This window comes from Trichechus manatus, unplaced genomic scaffold (genome assembly GCF_000243295.1).
Source record: "Trichechus manatus latirostris isolate Lorelei unplaced genomic scaffold, TriManLat1.0 scaffold00012, whole genome shotgun sequence".
In the NCBI taxonomy this organism is placed as follows: Eukaryota; Metazoa; Chordata; class Mammalia; order Sirenia; family Trichechidae; genus Trichechus; species Trichechus manatus.
This window is the reverse complement of record NW_004443948.1, coordinates 28,682,098-28,694,410: the sequence shown is the minus strand read 5'-3', so window position 1 is coordinate 28,694,410 and position 12,313 is coordinate 28,682,098.

The window sequence follows — 12,313 nt, the reverse complement described above, 5'->3', positions numbered from 1 at the left end:
TAGTTATCTAGTGCTGCCATAACAGAAATACCACAAGTGGATGGCTTTAACAAACAAGAGATTTATTCTCTTACTGTTTAGGAGGCTAGAAGTTGGAATCCAGGGTGCCAGCTTCAGGGGAAGGCTTTCACTCTCTTTCAACTCTGGGGGAAGGTCCTTGTCAACAATCTTTCCCTGGTCTAGGAGCTTCTCAGCACAGGGACCCCAGGTCCAAAGGATGTGAGCTCCTGGCTTTTCCTGCTTGATGGTAATGAGGTCCCTCTGTCTCTCTACTCACTTCTCTCTTTTATATCTCAAAAGAGATTGACTCAAGATACAGCCTAATCCTGTAGATTGAATCCTGCCTCATTAACATAACTGCCTTTAATCCTGCCTCATTAACATCGTACAGGTAGGATTTACAACAAATAGGAAAATCACATGAGATGACAAAATAGTCGACAATCACACAATACTGGGAATTATGTCCTAGCCAAGTAGACACACATTTTTGACGGACACAATTCAATCCATAACACTACCCAGCCTAACTCTCAATCAAAACTATGGGAACAAAAAAGACAATTTCAGAAATACAAGATCTCCTTCCCCATGCACATTTTTCAGGAATCTGAAGAGTATGTATTTCACTAATCGAGGAAGGAAACCTAGAAAGACAAAGCCATGGAATACAGGAAGCAGAGGATCCAATAGAAAATAAACCTCTAGGACTACAATGAAAGCAAATCCCAAGACGTTGACTGTTCAACAGGCCCAAGTGCAAACCATCCAGATAGGAGCAGAAAGTCAGTGGCCTCCAAGAGGCCAATCTTCAAGGAAAAGTTAAAAAAAAAGACTCTCTGATATTTTTCTACAAGTTATTTGGAGATGCATACTTCTAGTATAAGAATTTGTGGATGGATTAGTGACCATTACATAGAAAACTAGACAGATTTTAAAAATCAAGAAAATTACAGTAAAAATTACGAAGAAAAGGAAATGTAATCATGACTTTCTAAGAATATCATTTATATAAACATATAATCATTACTTTTCCAAATTATGATAAAACTGTGGTGGGATGATGGTGAGGTGGGGCTGGGGACAATGTGTGTGGCAGAGTAGATTTAAGAGACTTGTAACCTAATTTTCCAGATTAGAAAGTCAGTAGATAATACTTCAATTGAAAACTCAAGGAATAGCACTGTCAGCATGCTATAGAGAAACATGGAAGATCATACTAGAACAAACAGCTAAAAGAATAAAAGTGGCTACCTCTGGAGAATGGAAATCAAGTTTGCAGCATAAAGAAATTTTTCATTACTTTCAGAATTTTTTTTATTATTGTGAGCATTAGAGAACACTTTGATTTTTGATACTATGTACATTTTTAATTTAAAAAAAGCTTGATGAGAAGCACATGTTTTTTAAAAAAAACCTGAGATGAGGTGGAACATGGAGTGTTCCCAGCACTAATGGAAGCCCACGGTGGGAGTTAGTGAGCAGGGACCAATGCGGGAGAAGGCTGGATACAGAACTGGGCCAGGGCATTCAGTGTCTTGAAGGACACATTAAAGATTCAGAAATTTGTCTTAACAATAATGAGTTGACCACCTACACTCCCCAAAATAAATGTATATTTTTTCAATTACTTTTACCGATTAAGATGTCTATCAGTCATCTTAGAAAATCTCAAAAGTAAATGAAATCTAGATGTTCTTTAAGAAGACGTTCTGACTTTTTATCTTCTGGCTTTTAAAATTAACAAATTAAAAAAAGAGGGAGAGATGGATAGTTGAATCTGTGGGATCCTAATTTCCATTCAGATTCATATTCTGCCTAGTGTGGGTTGCCTGTCCATGCAAAAATGAGACTTGAATAAAGAATGTTTCTCTCTGCATCTGCCCCTCATGAATATTGTTTTTGAGAGAAGTAATAATTTTTATCTGGGAGTGCAAGGTACCTATAAATTTTGATGACCACCTTCTCTTCACTCAAACCCAAACAACCTGGATGGCTTGAATGATGTTCCTTCTCTTTCCTTGATTTAAATGTTGACTCCTTGTTTTCAAAACAGTTCCAGAGTATCGTAGAGCTGGAACTGACCATAAAGATGACCTAGTCTAATCCCGTTATTTCTCAGATGAAGTCTAGATGGGAAAGGCAATTTACCAAAGGTCAGAAATCTAGTAAATGGCAAAACATAAGCTCAATTCTCTTTCTTAGTTAGGATACTTTCCAATACTTCATTCTCAGGACTAATTTTATTCACTAGGCAATACAGGTATATTGTTTGATCCCTCCTAGCTTTCCAAAGGCATATAACAATGTTTGAGACCTGGAGTGGATGATGTTCATTGGCTCCAAAATATTTTTTAAAAGTGCTAAACTTAAATCCACGAACGTATCACTAAATATCTATACAATACATGTAAGACTCAAATCTTATATAGTCATATATATAAATTTCATTGAATGAATTACATTATCATGTTTACTATTATATAGAGTTGGGTCTACAAAGAAGATAATACAATCCTGATTTTGCTCTCTAAGCAGACAGAAAAAAAATTCAAAATCTGGGCTAACAAAAATATTTATACATATATAAATTTATATCATAATATTTATACATATATAAATATATAATAACACATATATATATACCAAAACCAAACCCGTTGCCATCCAGTCAATTCTGACTCAACAGTGATTCATAGTGACCCAGTAAGACAGAGTAGAACTGCCTCATAGAGTTTCCAAGGCTGTAATCTGTAGGGAAGCAGACTGCCACAGCTTTCTCCCCTTGGAGCAGCTGGTGAGTTCAAACTGCCAATCTTGCAGTTAACAGATGAGCACTTAACTACTGTGCTACCAGACTGCATGTATATATATATGTATGCGTATATATACATATAATTTTTCTAGGTTGTAAGTATAGTGATGAGTAAAAAGGCAACCAAATTCAGATTTTTAAATTTGTCTCTGTAAAAAACAAAAATGCAGACAATTTAAAGTCACTAAGTTTTTTTTTTTTTTTTTTTAATCTTCATTCTGGATTCTCATCTCTAAGATTTCTATTGGACATATAAATCGTGTCTTAGTTACCTAGGGCTGCTATAACAGAAATACCACTAGTGATTGGTTTTAAAGAACAGAAATTTATTTTCTCACAGTTCTGTGAGCTCAAAGTTCAAATCAGGGTCTCATCCACGTCCATTTCTTCCTTTGGGGTAGCCTCTCAAGTTCTTTAGTTCCTTGGCGATCCTCACGTAGCATCTGTCTTCACCCGTGTGTGTGTCTCTGTGTGTAATCTGCTCTTTTTATAACTCATAAGTGATTAGATTTAGAATCCACCCTATCTGGGTATGGCTTAATTAACATAACAGAGAAAACCCTATTTCCCAAAGGGATGATATCCACAGATATAGGGGTTAGGATTCCAAGACATGCCTTGGGAATGGGACACAATTTAATCCACAACAAACCATATGTTCTCTGAGGTCACCTTCAGCTCTAAATTTCCATAATTACTATGATCCTTTTCTTCTGAGAATCAGTCCTTAAGAGAATAAAAATCTTTTTCTGAACTCCCTTAGGTGACAGCGGGGTGGGTTGGGTGGTAAGATCATCATGGGTATTGTCTGTAATGTCCTGAGGCCCTTCCTCTCCTTTGTCTCGTGCTTCTGCTGCTGTCAGGGTTCTGACTGTATATCTTAAGCTGCAGCATCCACAGATTTACCAGATGTTGGCATATTAGGCAAATGTATTCTTGGAAGGAGAAGTTACTGCTGTGGGAAGAGAAATCTTGGATGCAAAGTCCGGTTGCATCCTGATTTAATTGAAGTAGCAAATATTCTGGGAACAATGGTTGACGTTGGCCGGGCTCCACCATAAGGAGGTGCACAGAGTCACAGGAAAACCAGAAAGGAAGTGCAGAAAAATAAGGAAAAACATGTGAAGCAGTGACGGGAGGAGAAAGAAAAGAGAGTACCAAGAAATTCAGACTCATAAACAAGTAATGCCTTTCATTAGTGGTTGTTCGCATATGAGTGTGCGTACGGGTGTGTGTATGAGAGTGTCTTAAAAGGTCAGAGAGTAACTTATGGAATAACAGTTACCACAGATTATTCTCTTTGAGCTTTTAAGACACTAGAAAGATACTTTCACATTATTCTAAGTTTTTTTTTTTAAATTTGATTTTGAAAAGACGTATAATTAAATAACTTTTTTTCCAAGTTGATCTCATTGTCTTCCCTTAGTATAGGGGAATTTTTGGGTCCCATTAAACAGCTTATTTTTTCCTCATGGTAGTAATTAACTAATGAAGAGGTAAAGAGTTTGAGATTACTTTTTTTTTTCACTCAAATGTAATCATTCATTTTCCTTCTTTCCAATAATTCTTTGACAAATTAGCAATTTTGGAAGATTAAGTTGTTTTTTGTTTATTTCTAATTCTCTACTTTCAGAAATCTAAGTATATACTAAAGTTCTATATGCATTCTTATAACCAATGTTTATAACATTGAATCTATTTTTTCCTTTGCTTTAGTGCTTTTATATATTAAGCTATTTAATGATATTGAAATCTCATGATTTCATTGCAGTTATGCACATTCGTGAATCAAAAACCGTTCATACAAAGTGTTTGATTATTGCTGGAGCCCTGGTGGCACAGTGGTTAAAAGCTATGGCTGCTAACCAAAAGGTCAGCAGTTCGAATCCACTAGTCACTCCTTGGAAACCCTATGGGGCAGTTCTACTCTGTCCTATAGTGTCGCTATGAGTCGGAATCAACTTGACAGCAATGAGGTTTTTTTGGTGTCCTATTTACCAAAACTTCCCTAAATACCTTCTATGTTATCTTTCCTGTCTTTCTAAGAGTAGCCTCGTCTCAACCAACAGATGACAAATGGAAGCACCATTGGGCGCTGAAATCAACCCAAAGCTTTTAAGCAGGAAATGGCCCTGAGGCAAGCAGCAGAAGGAAAAAGAAAGGGAAGCCTGGATGTTTTCAAAGGAAAGAAAGGACTGACTGTCCTTCCTTGTAGTTTGGGGAAACATTCAGTAAATTAGGCAAATAAAGTTGACGAATTGAGAGTGAATACGTTTTATAGCTTGAATTGTGTTAAGATTACATCAAAGAAGTACTGGGCGCCTATGTTCCCAATATGCTAAAAACTATGTGATAGAATGTTGTCCTTAATGCTAGGAAGTTTCACGGAGATGAGACTGAATGTATGATTCTACTTTGAAGGATTTTTGTGAGTTCTTGTATTAAAGCCTTCTAAGCCCTGGGCTTTTCATGTCTTTTGTATGATACTCAGTCTGTAGAGTCCCTACAATTGTTAAAGAAAAAATGATAATTTAATTCTAAGATATGACCATGCCCTGATTTGTTTTCTCAATATTTACTCATCCCAGGTGACTTTCTTCTTAAAACGACGATATTAAAATGAAACAATTCAGACCAATGTATTTTTTATGGTTTCAAATGCCCTTCAGTCTGGACATAATAGATGCTAAAAGAGAAAAAATACACCCCATTCCTGTATCAGATAAGAATGCAATTGGATCTCTTGTGGGTTTTTACATTTTTAATTGTAATGCACATTTCATATTACAAAAAAAAAAAAATTGATTTCCTAAATTGCTGTTTCATAATGTGATCTTTCTTGGAGGAAAACAAATCTGTACTAAGAACAACATATGAGCGGGATTAAGGTTCTATAATGAGAACCGAAGGGCTGGATTTGACATCAACTTTGACTTTTTCTTTGTTGTAAGTAACTCTATATTGCTCTTTATTCTAAATACTATTTGGACTTCTTTTTCTATTCAAGTCGAGTCCTCCAAAACTACAAAGAGATTTTGACGACAAATGTGCACAACAAGTAGCGTTACCTTACAAAACTTACAAACCAGCGCAGTCCAAAGCTGCTGGCAGCATGGCATCCCAGGAATGCGTGGGCTTCGGATGCTTAAGATCTGGGTAGGAATCCTGGCTTAACCAGACCTCAGTAAGAGAGGCAGGTCAAAAAGAAGGAAACAGCCCAATAAGTGAAATCATATCAAGTTGTAAAAGGGCCTTTAAGGAAACAAAGGGCTAAGGTATCTGTATCAGTCAGGGTTCTCTAGAGAAACAGGACCAGTAGAAAACAGAACATGGTCTGATACAGTGCCAGAAGAGGAGCCCCCCAGGCAAAGATTGGCATAGGACCATACAAAGTTTCATTCTGTTGTACCTAAGGTCACCATGAGTCAGAGCCAACTCAATGGCAAATAGTAAAAACAAGAAAATATTTATTTTCTATATAAAGTTTTTTTTTTTTTTTAATATATGAAAAGATTTATCTTAAGGACTTGGCTCATGTGATTGTGAGAAATGGCAACTCTGAAATATCTGTAGGGCAGGCCAGCAGGCTCAAATTTTGGCAGGAATTGATGTTATAGCCTTGAGGCAGAATTTCTTCTCTAGTATTTACTCTTGAAGCCTTCCAACTGATTGAATATGTCCCACCCATATTATTAAGGGCAATCTCCTTTACTTAAAATCAACTGATTCTAAATATTAACCACATCTACAAAATACCTTCACAGCAACACCTATATTTGTATTTGATTAACTAGCTTATCCAAGCTGACAGATAAAACTAACCATCAGAGTTATCTAATAAGGGGTAAGGAGAAAGTTTTTTTGTTTGTTTGCATTTTATAGAGGGTCAGTGTGCTTATTAAGTCTGTGTGTCAACTTTGCTGGGCCATGATTCTCAGTGGTTTGGCAGTTATGATATAGTTTAGCAGTCATACAATGATGTCATCATCTCCATGATGGGAACCGCTGTGAGTATCCAATCAGTTGAAAGAGATTCTCCTTGGGGGTGTGACCTGCATCCAATATCGGTAGATTTTCTGGCAAGGTTCTTGAGCTCTTTCTCACTCTGGATCCTGCCGCTAGCTCAGTTTGTCTGACCTCCGGTTTTTGGGACTTAAGCTAGCAGTTTACCTGCCATCTTATCTGCCAGTCTTGAGATTTGTCAGCCTCCACAGCCCATAAACCAGAGGACTTATGGTCTTGAATTCGCCAGCCCCTGCAGCTACGTAAGTCAAGAGAAGCCTCCAGCCTGACCCATGGACTCGGGGCTTTCCAGTCTCTACAACTGCGTAAGCCATTTCCTTGATATAAATCTCTCTCTGTAGATATATATTTATATGCTTCATTGGTTTTGCTTCTCTAGAGAACCCAGCCTAAGACAGTTAGGGAAATCAAAAAGACGAAAAGAAGCCAGTCATGAGATGAGAAGAGGTGGTGTGAAAGCATGCCAGGAGAGAGATCAGCGTGAACAAAAGCCTCAGAGCTTCCCTTGCCCTTCCATGAACTAAAAGAAGCCCAGTCTTACCAGAACTCTGTAAACCATAGGGAGATAAACACAAATGGAAAATGAAGTAGCAGATAGTGGGCTGTCGATTGCATTGTTAGCCGGGGCGGAGGGGTGGTTTGTATTAATAGTGATTGAAGGGTTTTAAGCAAAGGAGTATACATTAGTCATCTATTGTGTAACAAATTACCCCAAAAGTCAAAGTCTTAAAACAACACTATTTATTATCTCATGGTTTCTGTAGCTGAGGACTCCTAACTAAATGTAGAGTATCTGGGTCCTCTGGCTCAGGTCTCTCTTGAGGCTGAACTCAAAAAGGTTGCCTCAGGATGCAGGCGTCACAAGGTTCAAATGGGGAAAGATTCACTTTCAAGCTCCTTTACTTGGCTGTTTGCAGGATTCGGTGTCTTGTGGACTGTTAAACTGAGGGCTTCTGTTCCTCACTGGCTGTTGACTGATAGCCAACCTCAGTTCCTTGCCACATAGACCTGTCCATAAGGCAACTCACGCTTCATCAGCTGGTGTAACTGATAAGAGTCAGAGAAAGAGAAAGAAAGATCGTGTGAAGAAGGTAGAAGTCACAATCTTTCATAACCTATCTCAGAAGTAATAGTCCATCACCTTTGCCTTCTCCTATTCATTATTAAGTAAGTCAATGTGCCCTTCCAACTCTCAAGAGGAGGGAATTGCACAAGTCATGAATATAAGGAGATAGAGATCATTGGAAGGCAGTTTAGAAGGCTGTTCACCATAGAGTGTCATGATTTGAAAAGATTACTAGTTAGTTCTGTGTGAAGAATGGACTAGAGGAGTCACCAGTGGAATGAGAGACTGGTTAGATAAAACCTACAGAATTTGCTGATGGGTGACATGCAGAGGATTAGACAAAGACAGTGTTCATAGATTTTGGGCTATAACAGCTGAGTTGATAATGTCATACTTTTGGGTGAGGAAAGCATAAAGAAGATCTGGAGTAGAAATTAATTATCAATTTGTTTATGGAAAACCAAAATACACATTTCATAAATTCTCATTGAATGTAAGATATTGCCTAGCTCACAATATACTAGATTATTTTTCAATCCTATTTTATTTAAAACAAACCAAAAAACAATGTTCATGATCTAAAAATATATTATGACTATCTGAAATTAAACTCTGATTCTATGTGGGACCATAGGGAAGAATTGGAAAAGGTAAATATAAATTATAACGAAACAGATTTTAGATTTGCATAAGAGATTTGTGATACTTTAATAGAGCTCTGTAAGAATTTAATAAACTGCACTCATAAAATAATGAATGCCCCATCTGTAGAGAGATTCAAAATGCACTTAGAGGACCACGTGTCAGGGGAATTCTGTATTAAATAGAAGCTGGATTCATTTATCTCTAAAGACTCACAAATCTGCTGTTCCATTATACCATAAAATACAGTGTGGCATTACAATAACAACATTATTAAAATATTATGCCAAAATATATTTTACTTTCTGTGTAAGCAATTTCACAGTTATAATTCTTTACATATGGTCCTGCTATATGTTATGATCAGTGGCCATGTTACCCAATTTTAAATGAAACAGTAGAAAAACAAGACACTCAAAAAAACCCATTGCCGTTGAGTCACTTCCGACTCATAGTGACTCTATAGGACAGAGTGGAACTGCCCCATAAGGTTTCCAAGGAGCTGCTGGTGGATTCGAACTACTGACCTTTTGGTTAGCAGCAGAGCTTTCTCTTTTTATGCTGTGTCTCACATGATAATGAAGTGCACTGTAAGGGGCCTGAGGATATTCATACACACGTACCACTGTCCTCCGTGGTCACTGGGAAGACAACTAACAGTTCTGCTATCAAATATATTTCAGGCCAGTGATTCTTTGCACACGAGGTTCTCTTGTAAAATATTACTGAGGAATGGGAAGGTCATTTCCCAGACTGCCATAGATATAAGTCCAAAACTTCTGTGCAATTTGAGAAAGTGAGAATTTTGACACAAGGAATGGAATGCATCAGCACCATATCAGGAAAGCCATAGACCCTCATCCGGTAAAACGTGAAAGAGAAAGAGCACCCTGCAAATGCAACATGTATCTGTCATAAATTACAATTTATTTTCTGTCTTATTTTCTTTTGGGTGGTAATTTTATATTGACGGAAGATATACGTAAGTTTTATATTGAAATATAACTAGCACCCCTTGATCACAATGACTTTGTATTTACTATTTTGGGGGCATAGATACAATATTTATGGTAATAAATCTTCTACCTCATCAAAATGAAATGTCATTCAATTATTTGTTCTTTTTTTTTCCATTTCTCTTATTTTGTAATTTTTTGTATATTTTTCACATCTTTCATTTGATTTTTTCCTAGGCATTTGATGCTTTTTGATGTTACTGTAAATGATATTACAAACATAATCAGCACTCCAGAAGACTCCTTGCCTCGTACAAATTCAGTCATTATCCCACCAAAGTAACCACTATTTTGAATTCCAGTATCAATGATTTTTTTTTTAACTCTTTATAAGTGGAATCATAGAGTATAACATATATTCTGCCATGTTTGGTTTCTCAGACTCAAATATATTAAGCAACTCATCCATGATATAGCTATGAAAATAGACTGCAATTCTGGGGAGAAGTTTTATTGTTTTACCTCTTACATTTAGATCTTCAATCCATCTGGAATTAATTTTTAGGTGTAGTGTGAGATATGAGAAAAAGCTCAATTTTTCTCCCATTTGGACATTCAGTTGCCAGCATCATCTACCAAAGGTTTGTTTGTTCCCATACAGAGAACCAATTTATCCAGCTTCATGTACTAAAAACATGAACCTTTTTTGCTGCATTACGGTGGCACTTCTGTCGTAAATAGTGTGAATGTTTATATGCAGATATCACTCTGGATTCTTTATGCTGTTCCACTGACCCATTTGTCTACGTGTCAATACCGTACAGTTTACTGTAACTTTAGAGTGAAACTAGATATCTGGGAGTATAAGTCCTGCGAATCTGTTCTTCTTTAAGATTGTCTTTACTATTCTTGGTTCTCTGAATTTCCATGTACATTTTAAAATAGTTTTCAATCTACAGGCACACACACACACACACAAACAACCCTGCAACGATTTTTACTGGCATTATATTGCATCTTCTATTTTGAGGGGTTATAGTTAATACTTTTAAATAGTCTTCCAATCTATAAATACGGTACATTATTGCATTTGTTTGTTCTTTTTCTTTTTTAAAATTAATGTTTGTTTTCTCAATTTTTGTCTAGAGGTTTGGCGCATCTTTCATTTGATTTATTCCTAGGTATTTGGTTTGTTCAATGTCATTTTAAAGGGTATTATTTGTATATTAAAGAGCCCTGGTGACGCAATGGTTAAGTGCTGACTGCTAACCAGAAGTTTGACGGTTCAAACCCACCCAGAGGATCCTCGGGAGAAAGACATGGCAATCTGCTTCTGTAAAGATTATAGCTCAGGGAACTCTATGAGGCATATAGGATCTCTGTGAGTCGGAATCTACTCGACACACAAGATTTGTTTATTTTATTTTCTGTTTGTTAAGTTGCAAACTCAGCTAAATCAGTTAACCAACAGAATCAAGAGCAAAATATATATGTCTCTTCAATTGCTGTTTTGAGGTGATTTGTTATGATGCAATAATCAACTTATACAATGTTTTTTATCAGTCTAGTGAAGTTTCTCTCTATTCCTAGTTTGCTAATAACTTAAAAGGAAAAAAAAAAAGGATAAATGGGCATTGACTCCCATTGTATTTTTCTGAATCTGATCAGATTATCATGCTTTTCTCTTTTATTTACATAATGAAATAAATAACAGTGATTTCCAAACATTATAATTTACATTACTAGAACCACACCATTTTATGCAGTACTAGATTCATTTTGCTGATACGTGATTTAAAATGTCTGTGTCTATATTCTTAGAATAGATTTATTTGTAAATTTCTTTGCTTGAAATATCCATGTCAGGTTTTGGTATGAGCTTATGTTTACTCATAAAAATATTTCCTCTAATTCTAGTCACAGAAAAATTTTTGTAATATTGGTGTTATTGTTTCCCTAAAGTTTTGGAAGTATTCAAAAGTGAAGTCTTTTGGACTTGGAGTTTTCTTAATGGAAAGTCCAAACTGTGGATTCAATTTTTAAATAGATACAGAGCTATTAAACACTAGAATCGACCATCTTGTGTCAGTTTCAGTAAGTTGTAGATTTCAAGAAACTGATTCATTTGATATGATTATCTTATTGTATTTCCTACAGCTATCTATCAAATCTTTTTACTATAAATTTCCCAAATTATCAAATATCTCCTTTTTTATTTCTTTAGTAAGTTGTACCTTCTCTCTTTTTTTTAAATCAAGAATAATGTTAGAATGTTATCAACTTCCTTAGTAATTCCAAAGAACCAAACTGTGGGTCTGTTTTATTTTTTCTAATACATATTTATTTTATGTTTCATTGATTTCTGCTTTTTCTTTTTATTATTTCCTGGCTTCCACGTTACTTAGCTGTTTTTAGAGGTTCTTCATGTGGAAGTTCAGGTCATTAATTTTTCAGAATTTCTTCTTTCTTATAAATTTATATCTGTTAATTTTCCTCTAAGTACAGCTTTAGAAGCATCCAAAAAGGATTGAGATGTAAAATTTTCATTATATTTTAGTTCAAAATGTTTTCTAATGTCCATGTGATTTCTTCTTTGACTCATAAGTGATTTGCAGATGCACTGCTTAATTTTCAAAGTTCAAGGAGTTTGCTAAGCATCTTTTCAGGGTTTTTTGTTTGTTAGTTTGTTAAGAGCTTGGCTGCTAACCCAAAGGTTGGCAGTTCAAATCCACTAGCTGGTCCTTGGAAATCCTATGGGGCAGTACTACTCTGTCCTACAGGGTAGCTATGAGTCGGAATAGACTTGACGGC